Source organism: Mustela nivalis (genome assembly GCF_964662115.1).
Source record: "Mustela nivalis genome assembly, chromosome: 1".
Lineage (NCBI taxonomy): Eukaryota > Metazoa > Chordata > Mammalia > Carnivora > Mustelidae > Mustela > Mustela nivalis.
Genome location: NC_139020.1, coordinates 1,386,755 through 1,408,007, shown reverse-complemented (window position 1 = coordinate 1,408,007; position 21,253 = coordinate 1,386,755). Strand labels below are relative to the sequence as shown.

At 63.4% G+C, this 21,253-nt stretch overlaps 1 long non-coding RNA gene across 1 annotated transcript; it reads left to right on the top strand.

Moving 5' to 3' along the window:
- The first annotated feature begins 460 nt into the window (after positions 1 to 460).
- Positions 461 to 14,998, top strand: LOC309859568. Its single transcript, XR_014308761.1, has 2 exons — positions 461 to 2,834; positions 14,580 to 14,998. It is a non-coding gene; the product is annotated as an uncharacterized lncRNA (long non-coding RNA).
- Positions 14,999 to 21,253: the final 6,255 nt, after the last annotated feature.

Below are 21,253 nucleotides of genomic sequence, written 5' to 3'. Positions count from 1 at the left end.
CCGTCCTGTAGGATGGGCTCCCGTCAGCTAATGCCGCGGGTTCCATTTCCAAATACAGTCGTGCTCTGAGGTTCCAGGTAGACGGAGTCATCGGAGACGCACCGGGTCTGGGGAGGGTCAGGGCAGTGGCGTTCTCTGAAGCTCCCGGGTGAACCGCAGGTCCACATCCAGATTCCACGGCTACTCACCAGGTGGGGCAGGGAAGAGGTGACCTTGCCTGTGGGGTAGACGCTGGGCGACCGAGGCTTCGTGCGGTGGGACGGCCATGCGGGAGGAGGAGGGGGAGGCGTGGGGCAGCCGTGGGCAGCAGAGCACGGCGCTGGGGCCTTGGGAGGTGGGCTGGGGGTCCCCTCATGGTGATGAGGGCCTCCTGGTGCCCCCGGACCTCAGCACCCAGCCCTCGTCCTGCCTGGTGTTAACCTTATGTCCTCAGAGCTGCCTGGCTTTCCTTGAGGGCAGGGGGTGATTTGCGCTGTTGGGTGTGGCGGTGAGTCTGTGAACGAACTGGAGACAGGAAACGGTGGCCTGCATTGGCCCAGGTGACCAAGCCCCGGGTTTGGGTGGGGTGGCCTCGTGTCTGCACAGAGTGTGCAGCGGGAAGAGGGTTCCTGGGGCCCTGACTCCGAAGCACCTGCAGGGGAGGAAGGCGCTGGTGTGAACGCATGGCCCTCGGGCTCGCTGCGTTCCAGGCAGGCCGGCAGGACTGGCTCACGTTGGCTTATTGCCTCTGCTGTCGGCTGCACCAAGAGGGGCCTGGGTCTGGCACCAGGCGGATGGTGACCGGTGGCCCTGAGGCAGCCCCGCAGCCTCCGTGTGCGGGCTTTCACGTGGGCTCAGGCTCCCTGGCTGCTTCAGAGCCTTTTCCTTGGGCAGAGACCAGTGTCCGTGCGGGGCCGTCTCCGCTGGATGGTGAGTCAGGCACAGGCAGCGCTGCCTGTGAAGGCCCCGTGTTGCGTGGAAGTCGGTGTCGCGCAGGCTGCTTCTGGAATACCATTCAGGCGGCGGTAATGCTCGGGACGGCTGCTTAGGCTGGTCATGTTGTGCTGAGATGTTGGGGTCTGGTCCCTGCCTGGCCCTAGTGGGTTCTTGGCCTCCACCCCATGACCCGGGTTCCAGGGTGCCGCTATCAGTGCACGTTTCCAGGACACCGGGAGAGCCAGTCGGCTCCCAGAGATAGCAAGACGCCAGCCTTCCGGTCTCTCTCTGATGTCGCGTTCCCGGGACAGCTGGTCCCCTGCTTCTGGACCTGAGACCCTTGGCTTGCATGGACAGCTTCCTTATTTAGAAGTCAAACAGACTCAATAAGCTGCACTTTCTTCTAAAATTATTGAAATAACATGGTTACTGTGATCATCACAGACGTGTTTGTGATGTTGGCTTGTGTTGAGGCTTTGTTAAGATTGGGAAATGTGATTTTTCAGATTCTGGGGTGAAAATAGTGCTTACTTGTATCTGAATTCAGATGTCTTCTGGTGCCACAGAGGCTGCTGGGCCATGGAGTCTGCGGGGCCTCCTGCCAGGCTGAAGCCTTTTCCGTTTCTGTTGCTGTTCTGGTCTCTGCCGGCAGAAGAGGGGGCCCTGAGGGTTGGGCCTTGGTCTGCAGAGGAGGGAGCCCAAGAGCCCGGAGAGGGAGTGCCCCCGGGTTGGGGCTGGAGCTGGGGCAGCAGGTGCTTTCCCTGCTGAGGTTGAGGTCCTGGGGAATGCAGAGCTTCCAGCCCCCACCCCCACCGCCCCTGGACCCCCACTGAGGCCCTTGACTTCCACTCTGGGTTCTGGTCAGTGCCCGACAAGGACAGCACGGAGGTCGGGTGCCCGTCTCCCTGCTTGGGTGCCCAGGGCTTGTGCACAGCAGTAATTATTCCCGCCTCCGGGCTCCTAAGTTGGGAACAGATTCTAATTACATCACCATGTGTAATTAGAGAATCTGTCCTGGTCAGCCCCCCAGGCTCTGGGTGCCTGTGTGAGCGGCCCTCCCTCTGCCTCCTGCAGACACATGCCCCTGGGTCTGATGGGCCCGGCCATCATGCCCCCCACCCAGCAGGCTAAAGTGCCCCATCCTCTAGCCTGCCACCTGGTAGGGTGGCTGCCCCCCACCCCGTTCATTCCCAGCCAGCCTTTCTGTCGCCATCTGTGGCGGGTCCTTGGGCCCCACCCAGCACGTGCCATGGAAGCGCAGTCTGGTGGGGGCAGCTGTCCGCCGTAGCTCAGTGGGGGGCCCTGGGCCGCACTAGGAGGTCTCTAGGGGAGGGGACAGTGGCAAGTGTGAGTGAGGAAGATGTCCGCTCTTGCCTCCTGCCGGCTGAGCTCCTGTCCCAAACACAAACCGGTGCTGGAGGTCCCGGGCGGGTGGGTGAGGGGTACACAGAGGCCGGCCTGGGGCTGACCCAGCATTACTACGGAACAGGCTGGGGATGCCGTCTGGTGGGGGGCCTGAGGGAGTGCGATGGTCATCTGCTAGTTCCTGCTGTGCTGCTTGTGACTGAGGATGCAAGTCACAGCAGCTCATCATGTGGAAGAGGGTGGGTTGTCCCTCCCAGAAGGAAGCTGGATGCAAGGTGTTGGGTCAGCAGCCCAGTCTCTTACTCCTCCTGGTGCTAAGCAGCTGCTAGCACCCCAGCAATCACGTCCACATTCCAGTCAGGAAAAGCGGGGAGGCCGAGGGCAGAGATGGTGGTTTCCTTTGCAGAGGGCAGGGCAAGGCCTGGGCTTCCTGCGCAGAGCCGTCCACCACGTCCCCCAGTGAGCTCACGTGTGCAGCACGTCCTCTCGCCAGGTCCTCGTGTTGCCGGTCCTGCTGCCTGGGGGTCTGAGCTGCCCCCTGACCTGGGGCCACGGTGAGCTCTTCGTTGTTGACAGGACGCGCAGCAGCGCAGGGGAGGGGTCGGTGGCTGCTGGTAGCCGGGTGGTCGGGACGGCTCCTCTGCAGGTCTGATGCCGCAGGCCCTGGGCCCAGGCCAGACATCCAAGGGCAGGACCAACAGGTGCCCCTAAGAAGGCAGCTAGTGGTCCTGCTGTGGCTCAGCCCTGCCCATGTCGCTCCGACCCTTCAGGTGGGGGTGGGGTGGGTGTGGGTAGAGGGAGAGGCACCCGGAGGGAGGGGCGGGACAGCGGAGGCGCTGCAGGAAGGGAGGGGCCGGAGCTTCAGCCAAGTCCGTTGAGGGGCCCCCGCGCTGGGGTTGGGGGCAGCTGGAGCTGGGCCGTTGAACGTGTCGTGTCTGATGAGGAGCCCTGTCCTGGCAGCCGTGTCGCCTCCCGGCCGCCCTGGTCCCGGGCTTCCGCTGGAGCTTCCCCTGGAGGAGGGGAGGGTCCGAGCGGGGCCCGGCTCAGCCACGGAGGCAGCCTTGGCGGACAGCGCCTGGGTTCCGGGCAGGGATCGTCCTGATGGGTGCAGGGTCGGGGCCCCTTGTCTTTTAACACTCGTGTGTATTGTGCACGTCTATCCGGAGTAGCACAGAGCCCCGCGCGTGTGTGGGTAGGTGCACACACGGTGCTCGCACGCGGGCACATGCTTGTGGACAACGCGGGTTTGTGCGTGCGGATAGGCGCGCATTCTGGGGACGGCCTCCTGGAACCCCTGGTGAGTGGCCTGCTGTTTTGGCGGCCCTCTCGTGTGCTCAGAGGGCGTTCAAAAGGAAGAGTCTTCCTCCTGTGTGAAGGGCTTGGGGAGAGCTGGGGAGGGAGGTGTTTGGGAGGGTTTGGGTGTCTCGAGGTTCCTCTAGAATTGGCCGCCGTCTGCCCTCTGTCCTGCCAGTGCCCCTAGACCCTGAGGCCACCGCAGGGCAGCCCAGCTGGAGGACCTGGGCTGGGCACCGTGCCTGGCTCCTGCACAGCTGGGCCCCCCGGCTGCTGGGGTGGGACCGGCGTGGGACCGCGCGGGAGGACTTGCAGTGAAAGGGGCAGCGGAGGGCCGGGCAGTCAGGCGGTCGGGCGGCCGGCCGCAGCCCCGCATCGTCCGGGCCGCAGGCGGTGGCCGGTCCGCAGTCCCCCTCTCGGTGCTCCTGTCTCTTCTCTCAGAGCTGCCTAGACCCTGGAGGGGGTTGCCCTTCCTGACAGCACAGCCCTGGGGTGGGGACCTTCTCTGGGGACCAGAGGCTGGGCTCGGGCCCCACATTGTGGACAGGCCTGACCCTGGGAGCAGATGAGGGTCCCCCTCTTCCAGAAGAGTGCGGGCTGAGCTGCACGGCCCTGGTTTTAGAAGTCAGGCACAGCTCACTTTCCCGGGCTTGGCCAGGAGCCCTCAGAGGACCCTGTGACCTGGTCCTGCTTGATCGAGGGTACTGACGAGTCCATGGCATTGGCTGAGGGTGAGGGGCAGTAACAGCCCCGACCCTCAGCCATTCCTGTTCTAGGACCAAGTGCTCCTTGAGTCAGTTTTGACTCAGCAAATTCAGCAAAAAACAGACTTTGCTGACCTTGAGTCAACAAAACTCCTCCGTCAGTTTTGCCCAGGAGAGGGGCACCGGTGAGTCCAGATTTGGACGGGAGGCAGCACGGGAACACATGTTCTGACCCAGGAGATGCTGCTGCTGCTGGGGTCACAACCTGGGGGTGGTGGGGGATAGGGCCGTCCTCTGGAACACCTGGTCCCACTTTTAAGGACATACCTGCTGTGGGGCACACGTGTGGGACTGTGAGCGTGCGTGCGCGCGTGTGTACACACATAGCATATTATGTGCATTTGTGCGGGCACACGTGTACACGCAGCATGTGTTATACTGCACGTGTGCACACATAACGTGCATGGGTGGACGTGTGTGTAGTGTGGTTCGTGCGTGCGTGTGTGCAGCATACAAGCTTCCGTGTGCAAACTCAGATGTTCCCGGTAGGCGTGTGCTTTCCTGCGCATAACTTCCTGTCATTCCTGCTTCGGGAGCCCTTGTAGCGAGTCGGGATGAATGTTACTGAATTCCTTTTTGGCTCCTGTTGCGAAAGTCATGTGTTGTGTTATTTTGTTATTATTTTTCCTGCTGGGGGGCGAACGGTGTGATTAGGTGTGATTACTTTTCCTCAGCCTGCTCAGCTTTGCATTCCTGGGGTCATGTGCTTGGCTCGGGTCATGTTTCTGTTGCTGGGGTCCCTGAGCAAGAGGTGCAGCCTGGGCTTCTGGAGAACCCGCGGGTGTCTCTGAGCTTCCGCTCTCTGGGGGCTGGGGGTGGCGGGAGGAGGCAGGTGTTCCCTGCCATGGGTCCCCGAGGTTGGGGCCCACCGCACAGGCCTGGTGCTGCAGCTCCGGGTGTGTGTGGGTGGGGGTGGGGTGGCTCAGCGCAGCCTCCAGCCCCGATCTCCTGGGGAGGGAGCCCTGAGGTTCTGCAGAGGCCACCATGGGCCCTGCAGGGCCCCGCCTGGCCCGCCCCGCACATGTACTGCTCCTCACACTCCAGAAGGAGCAGGTCACTGCTGTGGCCACCACCCCTCTCTGGGGTCCTGCCATGGGCCTTCTGCTCGGTCCCTAAACGGCCAGGCCTGCCTTCCTTGCTGGCGCTGTAGCCTGCTGGTGTCTCCTTGCCATCTGTGACAAGTCCCGCTGCATAAGGAACATTTCCTGAGTCGCACTGTCCTTCCTGGGAAGCTCTGTGGGCCTCTGAGCCCGTCTGAGCAGGACACCCGGGAGACAAGGCCAGAACAGTGGTGGGCATGGCCTGCCCCCATGCCGCCCCCGACCCTCCCCTTGGGCTTGACTGTAACTGTGCTTGAAAGGTGTCCGCTCAGGGGCCTGATCTCTGGGGATGTGGAAGGGGAGAGTCGTGGGGCATGGGCAGCCCCAGGAGGAAAGCCTTGAAGGACCCACAGAGGACCGTGTGCCCATGGCCACCTCCAGCGGAGGCCCAGGGGCCTGACGACCGATGCTCAGAAGCCTGGGGCACTGGGGGCACATTGGCTGTGTTGGCTCCGCCGGGGTTGCTTGGGGCCGAGTGGCCTCATCCCCAGTGTCAAGGCCGCCAGGGCAGGGACACCCTGCTTTAACCCTCCCCACTATCCCCAGCTTGTGGTAGGGCTGCACCCCCGCCCTTGGATTTGGGCACAGCCATGCTCCCAGTCTGGCCTCAGGCGTGAGGGACATGTGCCACTTTGGGGGATGCTTCCGGAGTCCATGTGTGGTGCACCGTGCTGGTGTGGTGACTGGCGGGGCCACAGATGGTGGCCTCTCGGCAGCCTGGGCTCCCACTGTGCACACCACAGGGAGCCCCAGGCCACCGCAGCGGAAACCACTGGCTCTTCATGGACGTTCCTTCCTGTGACGGCGCACCAGCCAGAAGACAGGGGAACAGACAGCAGTACTTTGGCTGCCATCCCTCGGCCAGGCCAGAAACACCCGGAGACCGAGACGACAGGTGTCCACCACAGCGAGCCGCGCACTGTCCCACGCGCACGCAGGGTTCTCTCTGGCACGGTGGGGCTGGCCGGACAGCGGGGAATGACTCTAATGCTCTGCGTCCAGCTTGAGTCAGAGTCGGCAATAGCATGTGACTGCTGAGTGCAGAAGACGGCCCACAGAAGCTTCTAGAAGGCGGCCAGAAATGCACTCTGAGGAAAGCTGGTCATCTTAAAGGGCCTTGAAATAATCCAGAGTATCAAAATCGGGGCGCCGGGGCACTGGGTCGGTTGAGCGTCCGACCGCTGATCTCGGCTCAGGTCTCCGCCTCAGGCCCAGTGTTGGGCTCCATGCTGGGCGTGAGTCTACGTAAAGATAGGGAGACGGGGCGCCTGAGGGGCAAAGCCTCTGGTTTCAGCTCAAGTCGTGGTCTCAGGGGATCGAGCCCTGCATCTGTTGCACCCCCCAAACCTAGTCCCACACACCTGTCCTAGCCCTGGTGAACGTGTTGGGTGTCTGCCCTCGGTAGCTACCATTCAGGTGACACAACCCTTGTTGTTCGTGTCCCTGAGCCAGGTGGCTGGCAGTGGGGCGGCAGGTGCAGTGAGTGAAACTGCAGCCCCAAGAGCCACCAGGGAACGAGCTGGCCCTGTCCTGAGAAGGTCTGGGATCCTGAGCCGGCAAAGAGGTTGTGCCCTGGACACCTCACTCCCCACACAGCGCTTCGGAGAACCCTGGGGCTGGAACAAGGACCTCATGTGTGATGACATGAGTTTGGGAGACGCCCAGGCACTGCACGCAGGAGCCTTGGCCGGCTGGACGGCGCTGGCCCCAGGGAGCCCTGGGCCCTCCCTCGGAGCCTGGGCTGCCCCAGCCCGGTGGTCGGTCCTCCATCTTGGGCTGTGTCCCCAAAACCCGGCCACGAGCTGGGAGGGCTCAGGGCGTCTGGAGGGGAAGAGCGGTTGGTGATGGGTCTGTTAGAGCGGCTGCGCTCCTGCGCGCAGGAAGCTGAGTTCCAGGGACTTCTGTTACAGGACGTTCTAACGATTTCCGTGTTAGTTCAGTTCCTTGATTACTAGGTGTTCAGCCGGTGTTTCTGAGCTGCACCACGTGCTGCAACGAGGGCCTGTGTGTGCGCCTGTGTGTGCGCCTGTGCCTGTGTGTGCAGACCGGCCCATCGTGCGTGCACACGTGTCCCATGTATGTGCACATGCACGTGCTGTGTGTGCACGTGTCTTCCCAGTGTTGCATCTTACTGTGCTGGGGCGCGTGCACGAGTGCGTGTGTGCCCGTGTGCACGCATGTGTGTGGAAGGGGCTCCGTGAGTCTTGGACTCCCGCGTCCAAGGTGTCCGTCGGCGTCGGGCGGAGTGCAGCCGTGGGGCTGGCTGGTGCGGGGAGGCCGCCCACTCCCGGAGGGGCCCCGGGCTCTTTCATCGTCCCGTTTAGAGCCGGGTCCTCGCCTGGGCCAGAGCTGAGTGGCCTCCCTCTCCCGCCTGGTGGTGAGCCCTGGGTGCCTGCAGCCCCCGACCGGCCGCGTAGGGCCGAGTCGCCTTAATCAGATGGTGTTTCCGGGAGCCACATAGCAGACACGCTTTCCGGAAGCAGCAGCCTGTCTCCCAGGAGGGAAGGAAAACAAGCGGATGCCGGTGGCCACACCCGGACAGCTGGAGGCCACCCAGGTGCGGGCCGGGTTGGGGGAGGCCTGAGCTTGGGAGCGGCCTCGTGGGAGAGCGGCCTGGACCCTGAGGCCTGCTGTCTGGACACCAAGGGCCTCTCTGTGGCGGGGCCTGGACGGGTGTGGCTGAGGCCTGGCTGGGCTCTGGGCTCTCCCAGTCTGTCCCCTGGGGCCGGAGGAAGGAAGGGCGGGGACATGAAGTGACCCTTGGAAACAGGCGTCAAGCTCTGCTTTTGGGGCCTGGAGCCCAGCCTTGGGGATGCCCAGGGGCCTGCATGCAGGCTCTGGTGGGGGTGGCGTGCACGTGGGACAGGGGAGGGCCATCTGTGCCCATTGGCCCCCCAGGAGGCCTTTTAGAATCTGCTCTTCCCGCGTCTGCACAGGAGCCACGGGTCCACTGAGGCCACCTTGGTGGGCAGGGTCGAGCAGGCTGTGGAAACAGGAGAGGCCCCGCCTCCATCCCTGCTGTCCTAGCTCCTCCTGGACCCTCAGGCCCCTTGCCTGTCCTGCCTGGCCTCTGGTGGAGCTCTGCTTCTGCCGCACAGACGGGAAGGATGAGCCAGGCCACCCCCCCTCCCTGGGGTAGGCTCTGCAAACAGTGAGGTGCTCTGCACGCGCAGTTTCCAGGGCGGACATTGCTGAGGGGACCTCCTGGGGGGCCAGGGAGGGAAGGGGGAGGGGCAGCCCAGCCTGGGTCAGGGGTGCTGGGCAGCAGCCTGTCCCTGCGCCCGGCCTCAGGCTGAGTCCCACACTTGGGGGAAGAGGAGAGGGTCAAGGTCCTGGCTCCCAGCGGCACCACAGGCTGCCCAGCCCGGAGGTCCTGATCTGCTGGGGTGTGAGTGGGGGTGGAAGTGCAGATCCGAACCCCTCTCCTAGGTGATTCTCCGGGGCAGCGGGGTTCCAGGCCCTCTGGCCCAGGTGCAGAGGAAAGGCCCGCTGGGCGGTGGGTCCATGGCCAGACCTCCCAGCCCCCGCGTCAGATCGGACATTCGTTGCCCCGGTCACAGGCTTCCCCGGAGCCCCTCCACCTGGCCCCTCTGTCCCCCCCGGGTCGGGACTAGCCTGTCACCTGCAGGAGTAACCCCTCTTACCTTCAGGTTCAACTTTGCTGGCGAGTTCCCCCGGGCACTGCTGCGGACGGAGACGTCTGCTCCCCAAGGGATGAGGGGGCGGGGGGTGGCCTGTGTGCACAGGTGCACGCATACTGGACGATGGGGCAGTCACCGACAAAACCCCACGCAGGAGTGACCCCCGCCCCTGGGACTGGGCTGCCTGTCCCTGCAGGGCCCCCACCCCCGCCCCAGCTCAGCGGTTGTCTGTGCGAGGCCCCCACAGGACCCACCAGCAGCCCTTATTCCCTGCCCGAGGCTGGGGACATCAGGAATTGGGCACCTCCTGCTTGCCACCCTTGGTCCCCATGCCCCCGGACACAGGGAGTACCCTGAGGTCTGCAGGAGTGTGGGGGAGCAGAGGCCGGCCGGGTCCCGGCAGCTGGGGAGGGAGGGGCTGCCGAGGGAGCGGAAGGCCTGGCTCTAGCAGACAGCAGCGGCCTGGCCTCCGTGGGCACCCCCCACCCTGGCAAGCTGGAAGGGTCCTGACATGCAGAGACGTGGGCACGGGGTGCTGGCACGGGCCCTGCTCCTCCACAGCCCCCAGACCTGGGCCCCATGACCCCGGGCAGGGCCTGACCTCGTCCTGCTCTCCGGCTCCCGGCCAGCCGGCTTGTGCTCTCAGGACATGGGGCTCCAGCCGCTCCTGCCCCTGGTTCCCGTCGGCCGCTGCTCAGCCTCTCTGGGGTGGGAGTTGCGGTGGGGCGGGGGGGGGGTCAGGAGGATGGGGCTTACTCTGAAAGGAGTGTTGGGGGGTGTCCCCCCCTCTGACCTCTGACCTCAGTTTCCCTAACCCCTGCGGGCTGCAGCCCTGGTCCCCGATGCTTCTGTGGTGCCTACAGTTCGCCATCTACATCTGCAGGGCTGGACTGTGTCCTCCTGCCCCGTGTCGGAGCTCCGGATCGGGCCGTGCAGCGGCTGTGCTCTCGGGGAGGTTGTGGGTTTCCTGCCCCCCTGATGCTCTCTCCTGAGCTACCGAAATGTGGTGTGAGAGGCCGAGCCCGCGCCCCCGCCTCTCCCTGCAGGACCCCAAGCAGCTGGGGTGGGGGCTGCTCTGTCTGTCACGATGAGAATCAGCCCCCGTGGCTGGTTTTGCTCTGCTGGGGCTGGACGTCCTTGTTCCAGAGCTGGGGGACAGACACCGAGGGTCCAAGTGTCAGTGTTGGACGTCTGGGGTCCAGAGCTGGAAGATGGACGTCCTTGGTCCGGGGCTGCGGGACAGACGGCCGTGGTCCCGGCGTGGCCAGGGCCGGCTTCTCCCCAGGTCGTCCTGTCTCAGTTGCATGGACGCCGTCCCCCCGCCCGCCCCATGTCCTCAAGGCGGCCTCTGGGCTGTGTCCTGATCTCCTCGGGACACGGGTCAGATAGCATCAAGGTCACCCTAGTGACCTCATTCTACCTCAGTCCCCTCCGTGTAGACCCCGTCTCTACGGTCACGTTCTGGGTGCTGGGGTTCAGGGCTTCAGTTCATGACGGGGCTTTGGCATCCTTGGGTCTGTGTGCCCTAGCTGCTCACCCGGCCGGCCACTGGCATCTCTGGGCTCTGGGGGTTCTCAGGGGGGTCGCGCCCGATTTCCTGGAGCGGAGAAGAGCTTCGGGGGAGCACTGTGGCCAGAGGGGCCTGGGCCGCTGGGGGCGTGGCCCGACCCTCATTGCTATCCGCGGCGCTGGAGGCCTCTGTTTCCAGGGCGGCTGCCGTGCGGGCTGAAGGGGAGCATCTCGTCCTTGTCCAGGTGTGTGCAGGAGCCCCTGGCGCGGCCGGCCTCCTGCCTGCCCCCTGCACAGCCTCCAGCCAGGGGGCCCTGGGTGCAGCAATGTGTTGGCTCCCTCTTGGGTATTTACCCCCAGGAACTGGAAGCTCACGTTCACGGCCACTTTCCGTGGTCAACCCAACCCCGGAAGAACTTTTCAAGGTGAGCGGCGGCAGACGTGCGCACCCATAGCACCCGTCAGACGGGACGGACGAGAGCCAGCTGTGACTCTGGTGGCGCTGCTGGGTCTCCAGGGCAGTGTCCGGCCTGACGCAACGGGCTGGATACCGTGCGATCCTGGTTACGGGGCATTCCAGAAAATTCCGAGCTCCCGGTGGTGGTGAGTAGATGCGAACCGCTTCTGTTGGTCGGCGCTTGGGCTCCGCCTGGACGCCCCTGGGAGCCGAAACCCAGAGCCAAGTTCTCTGGACCTGGGGACATCTGTGACTGCAGCCCCGGCCCTGGGATCTCCCGTCGTCCCGGCACTCGTGCAGGAGTGGCCCTGACGTCACGGTCACGCCCTGTGGTGCTCATGGAGAATGCCCATCGTCCTGAGCTGGCCTCCTGAGGAGTGGGAGGCAGCACGGCCCGGAGGGAGTCCTGAGAGGGAGTCGCAGGGCTGTCCAGTATCCCACAGACCGAAGTCCATGTGGGTCCGGTGGTCACGCGCGTGCTGGGGTTGGTCCAGTGCTCCAGGAGCCACATGACCCTGCTCTTCAACAGCCAGCAAGGGGAGGTGTGACAAGGCAGGAGTCTGCTGCGTCCTGCTTGTCCCACTTTTCGGGAGCGGGCGCTGGGGCTTGGATCCCAGGCTGTCTCTGGCCAGTAGCAAGGGCCTGGCCGAGCTCCCCCCGCCCACCTCTGCTTCCTCCCAGCAAGAGGAGATGGGGTCTGCGTGCCAGATCCGGTCCCTGGAGCCTCTCCACTGGCCCTGACACGGACACCGGGCATGGTCACCAAGGGCCAGGCGAGAGCAGGCACACAGCTTTCTGACCCCGAGGGCTGGCGTCTAGAATGTCCCGTAGAGACCCGCTCACCCAGCCCACGCACCACAAACCACATCCTTAACGTCCCGGCAGGCGTGAGAAGACGAGGCCTTGCAGGGAGAGCGCTGCCAGCCGGCCGAGGTTGCCGACTGCTGTGGCCAGAGCCCAGGGCGCCCAGCCCAGGGTGTCCGGGTCCGGACGGGGCTGGGCTGCTCCGGAGACCCGCGGCGGGGAGTGGTGCGGCCAGGTCCCCCGTATCCTGAGTGGCCCCGCTGGGCCGCGTCTCCGCTGGGTGCGCACAGGCTGGATCCCCGAGGGCGGGCAGGCGCCTTCCCCTGGGGCCGCGGGCGCGGTCGCCCGGACGAGCCTGGTGTACCCATGTGCCGTCTGAGCACTTCTGAGCATGGAGATTTAATTCGTGTTTCTTGAAATCTGCCGTTTAAAGTGAAGGTCAGCCCCACTGAGTCCACGGGCCCGGTTCTGCGCCGCCTCCTGTCTCCTCTGTCGGGTCCAGAAGGTTCTAGTCACCTCACCAGAAGCCCCGCCCCCTCCCGCGCTCGCTCCCCCCGTGGCCTCTCCTCAGGGCTCCCGCCCGTCTGTGCGTCTCCCTGTTCTGTGCACTTCCTTCCAGCGGACCCTGGACAGTGACCTTGAGTGGCCGCCTAGGTCCACGCCTGCTGTTGGAGGCCGTCCGTCCCCGGTCTTGGAGGGGCGACATTCCACACCACGGCCGACCACTCCTCGGGCCGCGGACGCTGGGTGTGCGCTCACCTGTGGGCCGTGGGCACGGCTGTGTGTGCACGTGTGTCCTCACGCTCCTGTCACACGGCGGCTCCGAGCCCACCCGGCGGAGATCCCGGCGGAAGCGCCCCGCGCCCTCCCCGCCCGCTGCCCTGCATGCTGGGTTAGGGGACCCACCGGGCTCTTCCCACGTGGCCTGAGGCCACATGGGGCTGCTCCAGAGGGATGTGCTAGGTCTGGCTTCTTTTTCTCATACGTTTATTTACACGTGATTGTTCTGTTATGGATTTCATTCGTGTGTCTTAATTTCACCTTCATTTTTTAAAAACTTTTTAAAAAAAGATTTTATTTATTTGACAAATAAAAAAAATAAAATAAAATAATAAAAAAAGATTTTATTTATTTATTTGACAGAGGAGAGATCACAAGTAGGCAGAGAGAGGGGAAGCAGGCTCCCCGCTGAGCAGGGAGCCTGACTCAGCTCTCGATCCCGGGACCCTGAGATCACGACCTGAGCAAAGGCAGAGGCTTACCCCCTGAGCAACCCAGGTGCCCCGATTTCACCTTCATTTTTGAGGGACCGTCTCCATGTGCAGAGTCCTTGCCCGGCGGTCTTTGCAGCTGTCCTCCGGGGTTCCTAGGGAGCCCGGCCCTCTCGCCCGGTGTTCTGCCTTCAGGCTTCGACCCCAGCGTGTCCAGGCACAGCCGCGGCCTGGTTTTCCTCTGTGGGCTCTGGTGAGCTGCTACACCGGGCAGACGAGTGTTCTCACCCCATCCGGTACGTTCGGGGCCTTGTGTCTCCAAATACCCTCTCGGCATATATCAAAACACGTGCTTCCCTGTTGCTGGGGTCCAGGTGTCCACGAGCCTGACTGCTCTGGGCTCCACCGACGCCTTCCCTGACCTTCCCCAACCTTCCCCACCCGAGGCCGCTGCCCGCGGTTACTGGGCTTCCGCATCTCCTCTGCCTTCTGTGTCTTTGCCGACACGCTGATCCCAGGCAGCTTCTTAGTTCTTCAGACGTGGTTTCCGTGAAGGCTGGTGCAGATCGGGGACCGGTGCGGGTCGGGGACCAGTGCGGGTCGGGGACCAGTGCGGGTCGGGGACCGGTGTCTGTGCGTCGCATCTGCCCTGCGTGCGTGGGGGAGAGCTTCCCTCGCTTCTCTGCGTGTCTTTATCATTTTAAAACTAGACACTTGACAGAAGATGATGTGGAAGCCCGAGTCTCGCCGTCTCTGTGGTTTTGCTGCTGTTTGTACAGTGACTTCATGAACGAGTTCTGGGAAGCTTGTCTGTCTGCAGCTCGCCCGGTGGTCAGCCGAGGATTGGAAGGAGAGCTTCCCAAATTCTGGGAGCCCGTGCGTGCCCCAGGCTTTGTCGCAGGGGCCCCTCGTGTGGCTGTGACCCCCGGCTAGGTGGCTCGCGTGCAGGGTCTCCCCAGGCCCGTACGGAGCGCGGGCACAGCTCTGGCACGCGCACGGCCTCCCAGATTCCCGGGCACGTGGAGGAGCCTCCCCGGTCTCCCCTGGCCCATCTCAGTCCCCAGCGCTCGCTGTTAAGCTTGTTGCTGGTCTATTTTTGCCACAACCGCTGTCCACTGCCTCAGGCGGCCGCCGGGTTACACAACCGCCTCTGATCCTTTCTTCCAGCGAATTCCCGTGGAGAAACAGCGCTTCCTTCCTGGGGTGAGCTCCGGGTCGTGTCGCGTGAAGCGCTCAGCGGGCGGGTGTGCCGGGCACCGCCAGCCACGGGTCTGGGGGTGGGCTTCGGGCGGGGGGACCCAGCTCCGTTCTGCCCCCTCCCGCGGCTGCCAGGGTTGCCATGGAGACGGGGTGGGCAGATGGGGTTGGGGTGGGTGAGGGTGCCCCGAGCTCACGGTTCCCACCCAGATCCGCGCCCTTCCCCGGGGCCTGAGGGCGTCATCGGAGCCTTCTGGCTGCCGCCCGTCATTGCTTAACGGAGAAGAGGCTTTTCAGATGTCCTTCCTCTGCCATTTTATCAGGGTCGTCATTCTAGAAACAGCCTCATAATGTTGACACGTCTGAAGCCCACCCTTGACAGTCTGACGTCTGTGTGGCCCCAGCGAACACCCCCAGCGCCCGCCAGGCTCGTGTGATCCGCGAGCGCTCCCTCCTGCCCTCTGCTCGGCCCGCCATCTCCAGGCAACCGCTGACCTGCTTTCTGTCGCTGCAGATGCGCTGCCCTTGTCTCCCGTCTGATGTCAGCGCGATCATCCTGTCAGGCGGCACCATCATTCGGAGACCGAGCTCCGTGGCCGTGCGCACCGTTTCCTGCCGAACGCAGTTCCCTTGTAAGGACGTGCCGTGGCTGGCTGAGCCATGCCTGTCGATGGACATGTGGGTTGCTTCTTGTTTCTGGCTATTAAAAAAAAATAAAACTGCTGTGGACATTCCTGCACAAGCCTCATGTGGACGTGTGCTTTCCTCTCTCCAGGAGGACACGTGGCTGGACCGTGTGGAAGGGATGTGTGTGATTTTAAAAGAAACTGTCCAGCTGTTTGGGAGATGCTCACCCCTTTCCATTCCCATTGGCAGCGTAGGAACTGCTCCGCAACCTCTCCAGTTCTTGATGTTGTCGGGCCTTTTATTTCTGGCCTGTTGGTGGATAGCGGTATCTTCTGGTGGTTTTAACTTCCCTAATAACTAACGATGGTGAATCACGTTCTGTGTTCTCATTTATCACTGTAAACTGCCTTTGGTGCATTGTCTGTTCAAATCCATGACCCATTTTCAAAGGGGTTAATTTCTTATTATTGAGTTTTGAGAACTCTTTATATATTGTGGCTACGACTTTTACCATGCGTGTCGTTTGCAGATACTCTCTCCCAGCCTGCGGCTTCTTTCAGTTCTCCTCACAGTGTCTTTTAAGAAGCAGGTATTTTACATTTTGATGAAATCCTGTTTACTTATTTGTCCTTTTGTGGATCATTCTTTGGGTTTTGAGTCTAAGAAATCCTTGCCTAACCCACAGCCGCAATGATTTTCTTCTGTGTTTTCATGTGGGAGTTTTAAGTCTCGGCTTCCGTGTAGAAGTGCGATGTGGACCTCTCGTGCCCGGTGTCCCGTGCAAGCTCGTGAGTCCGTGCGCAGCCTGCGTGTCCATGCTCCCCAGGTGGCCCGCCGCCTGCCGACACCTTTGTTCAAGGAACTCCCTTCTCCCCTGAGCTGACCGTATTTTTGTCAAATTTTTGTCCACATGAGCCTGGGTCTCTCCTGACTTTACATCACTCCCGACCCGGCTTCTGATATGAGGGGACAGCGTTTGTTCTCGTCATTATCCTCCGTGTCCACTGTGGGTTCTCGTAGCTGCCCTGGGCACGCGGAGGAAGCTCCCTTCTGTTGGGTTTGCCCCGTTCTCGTCAGAACGGACGCCGGACCGTGTCAGGTGTCTGCTGTGTGTGGCGGTAACCCTGTCCTTCTACTCTGCTCCTCTGGTGAATGACATTGATTGGATTTTGAATGTAACCAGCCTCGGATTCTTGGGCTGAATCCCACTTGGTTACAATGTAGCACTTTTAAAAATTCATCATTGAATTCAATTTAACAAAAGTTTATAGAGGGCGCCTGGGTGGCTCCGTGGGTTAAGCGTCTGCATTGGGCTCAGGTCATGATCTCAGGGTCCTGGGGTCGAGCCCCGCGTTGGGCTCTCTGCTTGGCGGGGAGCCTGCTCCGCCCCTGCCCCCCCTCCACCACCTGCCTCTGCCTACTTGTGATCTCTCTCTCTGTCTAATAAATAAAATCTTTAAAAAAACACAAATGTTTATAGAACTTCTCACCTATGGAAGATGTTGTATTCTTTTTCTTGTGTATCTTGGCCGATTCTGCGTCCGGAGACCCCCGGCCTCACGGAATGACTTCCTTCCTTCCTTCTCGGTCTGACAGCAGCGCCGTGAGGAACCGCTGTCCGTTCTTACCTGGGAGGCCGAGCTCCCGCTCTGAGGCCGCCCCGCGGGGTTGTCTTCACGGGCAGGTTCTTACAGACTCTGTTTACTCATCAGTCCTGGGCTGCTGGGGACAACCGTGGGTCTCCCTGCGGCTTCTCCCCGTGGGTGCTCGCCCGGCAAACCGTGGCTGCCTCGGGCCCCGGGAACGCTCACACCCTCTGCTCAGGATGTCCCCAGGGTCTCCGTGCAGCTGTGCAGCCTGGAAGCCCCCTCCCGGCCACCGGCCGGGCAGTCGGCCAGCCCACCTGCCCTGTGTCCCCTTCCGTGGGCCGTCCGTGCCCTCACGCCCCCGGCCTCATGTGTCTTGTCTGCGCTCCATTGCTTCTGGCGGGAAAAGCCAACCCAGGCCCCGTAGTCCATGGGCCGGACGTGGAGGTCTACTGTATGGGTCTTTATGTGTTTCCTGCAACAAATCTAGACGATGTAGCCGTAGAGGAGGAACAAAGTGAGAATCGCAGCCCAGCTTCTTGGGGCTAACGTGTGGGCTGCATGATGCAGGGTATTTTCTTGTCCTGCCGTGCTCCGCCCGGCCGAGGGCCGCCCCCACCCCATCTGCAGCTGCTGCTGAGACTCCCGCCCGGCCCGACACCGGGGTCCCCGCAGTTCGGGACAAGCCACCAGCAGGGCTCCACCCGCTGGATCCGCGGAATCCCGGGGGGCACGGTGTCCCGAGTGGATCTTGGATCAGCAGCTGTCCGCGGCTTCCGGTCTCTCAGAGTCTCGTGGCGTGGTCTGTCCTCAGAGTGGCTCCCGAGGTGGAATTTCTGGGTCCGAGTGCGTGGGCATCGAGGAGACGCTCGGGCAGATCCCGTCGGGGGAGGTGGCCATGTTGACCATGTAACAGCAGACGACACAGCTGTGCTCAGAGGCCAGAGGGCGCGTGGGGGACGTCAGGCCCCACAGACCGCACTCCTGGGCCTTGTCCGGCTCTGCCTGCCGGCCCTCTGCGGTCCGTGGGCACCCCGCTGACGCGTCACCCCCTTCTGAGTCCAGGCTGCCACTGGAAACCACACCTCCTCCCCCGGATGCAGGTCCCCCTGGCCGGCCCGTCCTGGGTCCACAGCTGTGGGGCAGGACCTCGGTGGAGGCGACTAGGGTACTGAGAGGTGGTCTGGGGACACACCCACAGCCTGACTTGTCCCCGTCTCCCCAGAGGGGACGCTGGGTCTGCAGCCCCATCCCTGACCCTGGGTGCCAACAGAGCACCTCTGTGGGCGGTAGCCTCCGTGCGTGGACAGCAAGGATGGGGGGCCGGGGACTCCAGACCCAAGGGGACCAGTGTCCGTACAGCTGTGCAAGCTGTGCCTTGTACTCTGATTTCTATGCCCACGGCGCATGTGACTGCTGGCTGGCGGGAGATGGCGTGCGGGCCTGGATGGGTGGCGAGGGCCGGGGGACAGAGGTGGTCAGGGGAGAGGTCTCAGCAGCACAGCCACAGCAGACAGCCTTGGTATTGTGGGGTCTGCGCCAGGCCTCGCGTGTTAGGTCCGCGGGACACAGTGCTCTCTCAGCTCTGTGCGACGTGTGGCCCCCTGTATGGATGGCTTCTTTTCAGGGCTGCACCGGTGGGAGCAGGAGGTGACGGGGCTCTGGAGGCCGAGAGGAGGCCGGCTCCATCTGAGGCCCTGTGTCGTCCAGGGAAGACAGGCTCCCCTGCTCGGGCGGGGTCCAGGAGAGCGGGGCGCACTCCAGAGCCAGGCCCCCCGTGCCCGAGGCACCTTGGCTGTCCCCTGCCCCCTCCTGGCTGGGCCTCCAGGCCCAGAGCCACCTGGCTGTGGGAAGCTCAGGTCCAGGCCATGGGGCCCTCCCTGCACGCTGCGGAGGGACCCACAGCCGCCCCGCCGGACACAGTGTTGTTCTTCGGCACACTTGTTCTTCGGCCGTGCAACAGGCCACAGACCGGCAAGCCTGAGCGAGCCTCCCGCTCCCGAAATGCGGGATGCCAGCCGCGGGCTGGAGAACTCGCGCCTGGGGACACGGGGACACGGAGCCCCCAGTGGCCCCTCCGGAGACCGGGCTCCGCGCAGCTGGTCCTCACTCTCTCGGGCCATCCCTGCTCGCCGCCAGCTCTGCGCGGCCGGGTCCAGTGCAACCGCCGTCCTTTGGTGGGGACTCGGAGCCCCGTTCTGGGGGGAGCCTGGGGGTGGACAGGGGAACAAGCACAGGGACCTGCGGGGGTCACGGCAACAGGAGCGGGGCTGGCGGGAGCTGAGAGCAGAGCCCTGGCTGGTGGGGGAGCCCCCGGGGGTCTGGGAAGAGCTCTGGGGGTGTGTTGGCGGGAGTTGTGGGTGTGGCCGGAGCCTGCACTGAGGGCCTGAGGAGGAGGAACAGAGGGCCACGTGGGGCCCCTGGGCCACGCTGGAGGTTTGGGCTGGCCTCTGTGAGCCACAAAAGCCCCTGGAAAGTTCTAGAAGGAGGAGCACGTCTGGCTTTGCATAATAGTATATATCCGCTAGCGATCCGTATTTCCAGTGCAGGGAAAGGGAGGGAGAGGCCGGAGGGCCCCTCAGCTCACGCTCAGCCCCGCGGTCGGGTCTGGAAGGCCCCCAGATCTGCTGCCTTTAGCCTTTCAGGATTTTCCCAGAATTCTTGCCGAAGTGGCCTAAGACCAGCAGAGCAGAGCTTCCCCTGACGTTACGGTTGGGCTCCAGTCAGCACGGAGCCCCTGTAGCCAGGCAGAGGGGGAAGACCCGCCTGTCCCCGCACCCCCGGAGCTTCCCGGTTCTGACCAGTCTGACTGCTTGGCTGGGAGGGTCTCCTGTTCTGTTCCTGGAAGGGAAGACACGGCAGAGAGGGGAGGCGATCGCTGTCCTACGTGTGGGGTCACAACCCAGCCCGCCCTTCCCCAGTCATCCCTGACCTCGATTCGCAGACCTCGGGGGTGGTTTCCGAGTGGGTCCCCTGTGGAGGCAGCCAGGGAGCCTGGGGCTGGAGCGCATGCGCGTGACCCCCTCTGCGCGGGTCTGAACATGTGACCTCCCCTCTGCGTGGGTCTGAGTGTGACCCCCTCTGCGCGGGTCTGAACGTGTGACCCCCTCTGCGCGGGTCTGAACGTGTGACCCCCCTCTGCGTGGGTCTGAGTGTGACCCCCTCTGTGCAGGTCTGAACGTGTGACCTCCCCTCTGCGTGGGTCTGAGTGTGACCCCCTCTGCGCGGGTCTGACGTGTGACCCCCTCTGCGCGGGTCTGAACGTGTGACCCCCTCTGCGCGGGTCTGAACGTGTGACCCCCCTCTGCGTGGGTCTGAGTGTGACCCCCTCTGCGCAGGTCTGAACGTGTGACCTCCCCTCTGCGTGGGTCTGAGTGTGACCCCCTCTGTGCAGGTCTGAACGTGTGACCCCCTCTGCGCGGGTCTGAACGTGTGACCCCCCTCTGGTGGGCGAGGCCCAGTGGGGACAGAGGCCGGAATCGAGGTCCCGGGTGGGGCGGGGCCACCGACCTCGCTCTGTGTCTGGATCTCGGTGCCGGTTAAACATTGTGGTCCTTTTTTGGACGCTCCCTGGGAGTCCACTGGGGCTCCTGAGGCCGGACCCGATTGGAGCTCTTGCAAGGGGGCCTGTGACGCCAGGGCCAAGCTCCCTTCTCCCTGCCGCTTGCAGGCAGGCTGCGCGGACCAGCAAAGCCCCTGCGCGAGGGGCCGCGAGGCTGGCACCTGGGGACCCCTGCAGAGGCGGCGACGGTCCCCGCGAACCCCACGGGCGGAGAAGCCCCCAGACTGTGCAGTGGGCAGATGGGGACGTGGAGGCCCGGCTCACAGGTTCCCGCGGACGGCACGTGTGCTCAGACAAATTAAGTATTTCTATCCATTTGCTTAATGGATGTTTGATCAGAGGAATTCAAGCCTTAACTGTAAGCAGTGGTTCTGCTTTAGAGTGAATTATTCATAGGGAAATGGGCCAAACATCCCAAGAGATCGGTACTTGGCTTCCGAGCTCTTGTTTTTCTACAAGGATCAGTAAATGCTGGCAGGCGAGAGCAGCAGGGCTCACGGGGCGCTCCTGGAGAGCACAAGGCCGCAGCCAGCCAGGTTGTGGGGTGACTACCCCTTGGACTGGGGGGCCCTGGCTAGAGGCGCTCTGTGTCTTTGGGCACGTTTCTGGTGACCGACCAGGGGATCTGTCACCATCCGCCCTGTCCGGGCCACGGATGGGCTCTGCTGATGCATCCGGGTGGCTGATGGGTGGTGGGCGGGTAAGGAGAGCCCCCAACCGCAGGTTCAGGTGGGACGGAGGGCCTGGCCGGGTGACTCAGGGAGGCCAGGAGCGGACCCGGGTGTGAGGGCCTGGGCTCACCGCCGGTGGAGCTGGGGACCCGTGAGCGCCCCTGGGCTGGCGGGCGCTCCGGGAGTTGAGCACTCAGGGGCGAGCAGCCCACACACCGTGAGCTCAGCAGGGGTCACCCCGTTCCCACTGCCCCGTCGGAGCTGCGGGGCCCGGAACACCCGGGATGTGTTATTAATAGCACTGCTGCCCGGCGCTCTGGAGTTCATGCGTGTTTCTTTTAGAAGCTTGAGAAAGTGCAGATCGGCGAGAGGAAGACCGTGCGACTCCCTGGTGTTCTGATAAAGCGCCGCTGGTGTTTGCTTTACCGCATGGCATCTCAGATATGTGGGACTGCGCTATTTCTGTCACTCTGCACTCTTCTCCATCCGCGTGGGAGCCTCTGGGTGTTACTCCCAGTGTCACCATGTTAACTGGATGCTCCGTGCTCTTT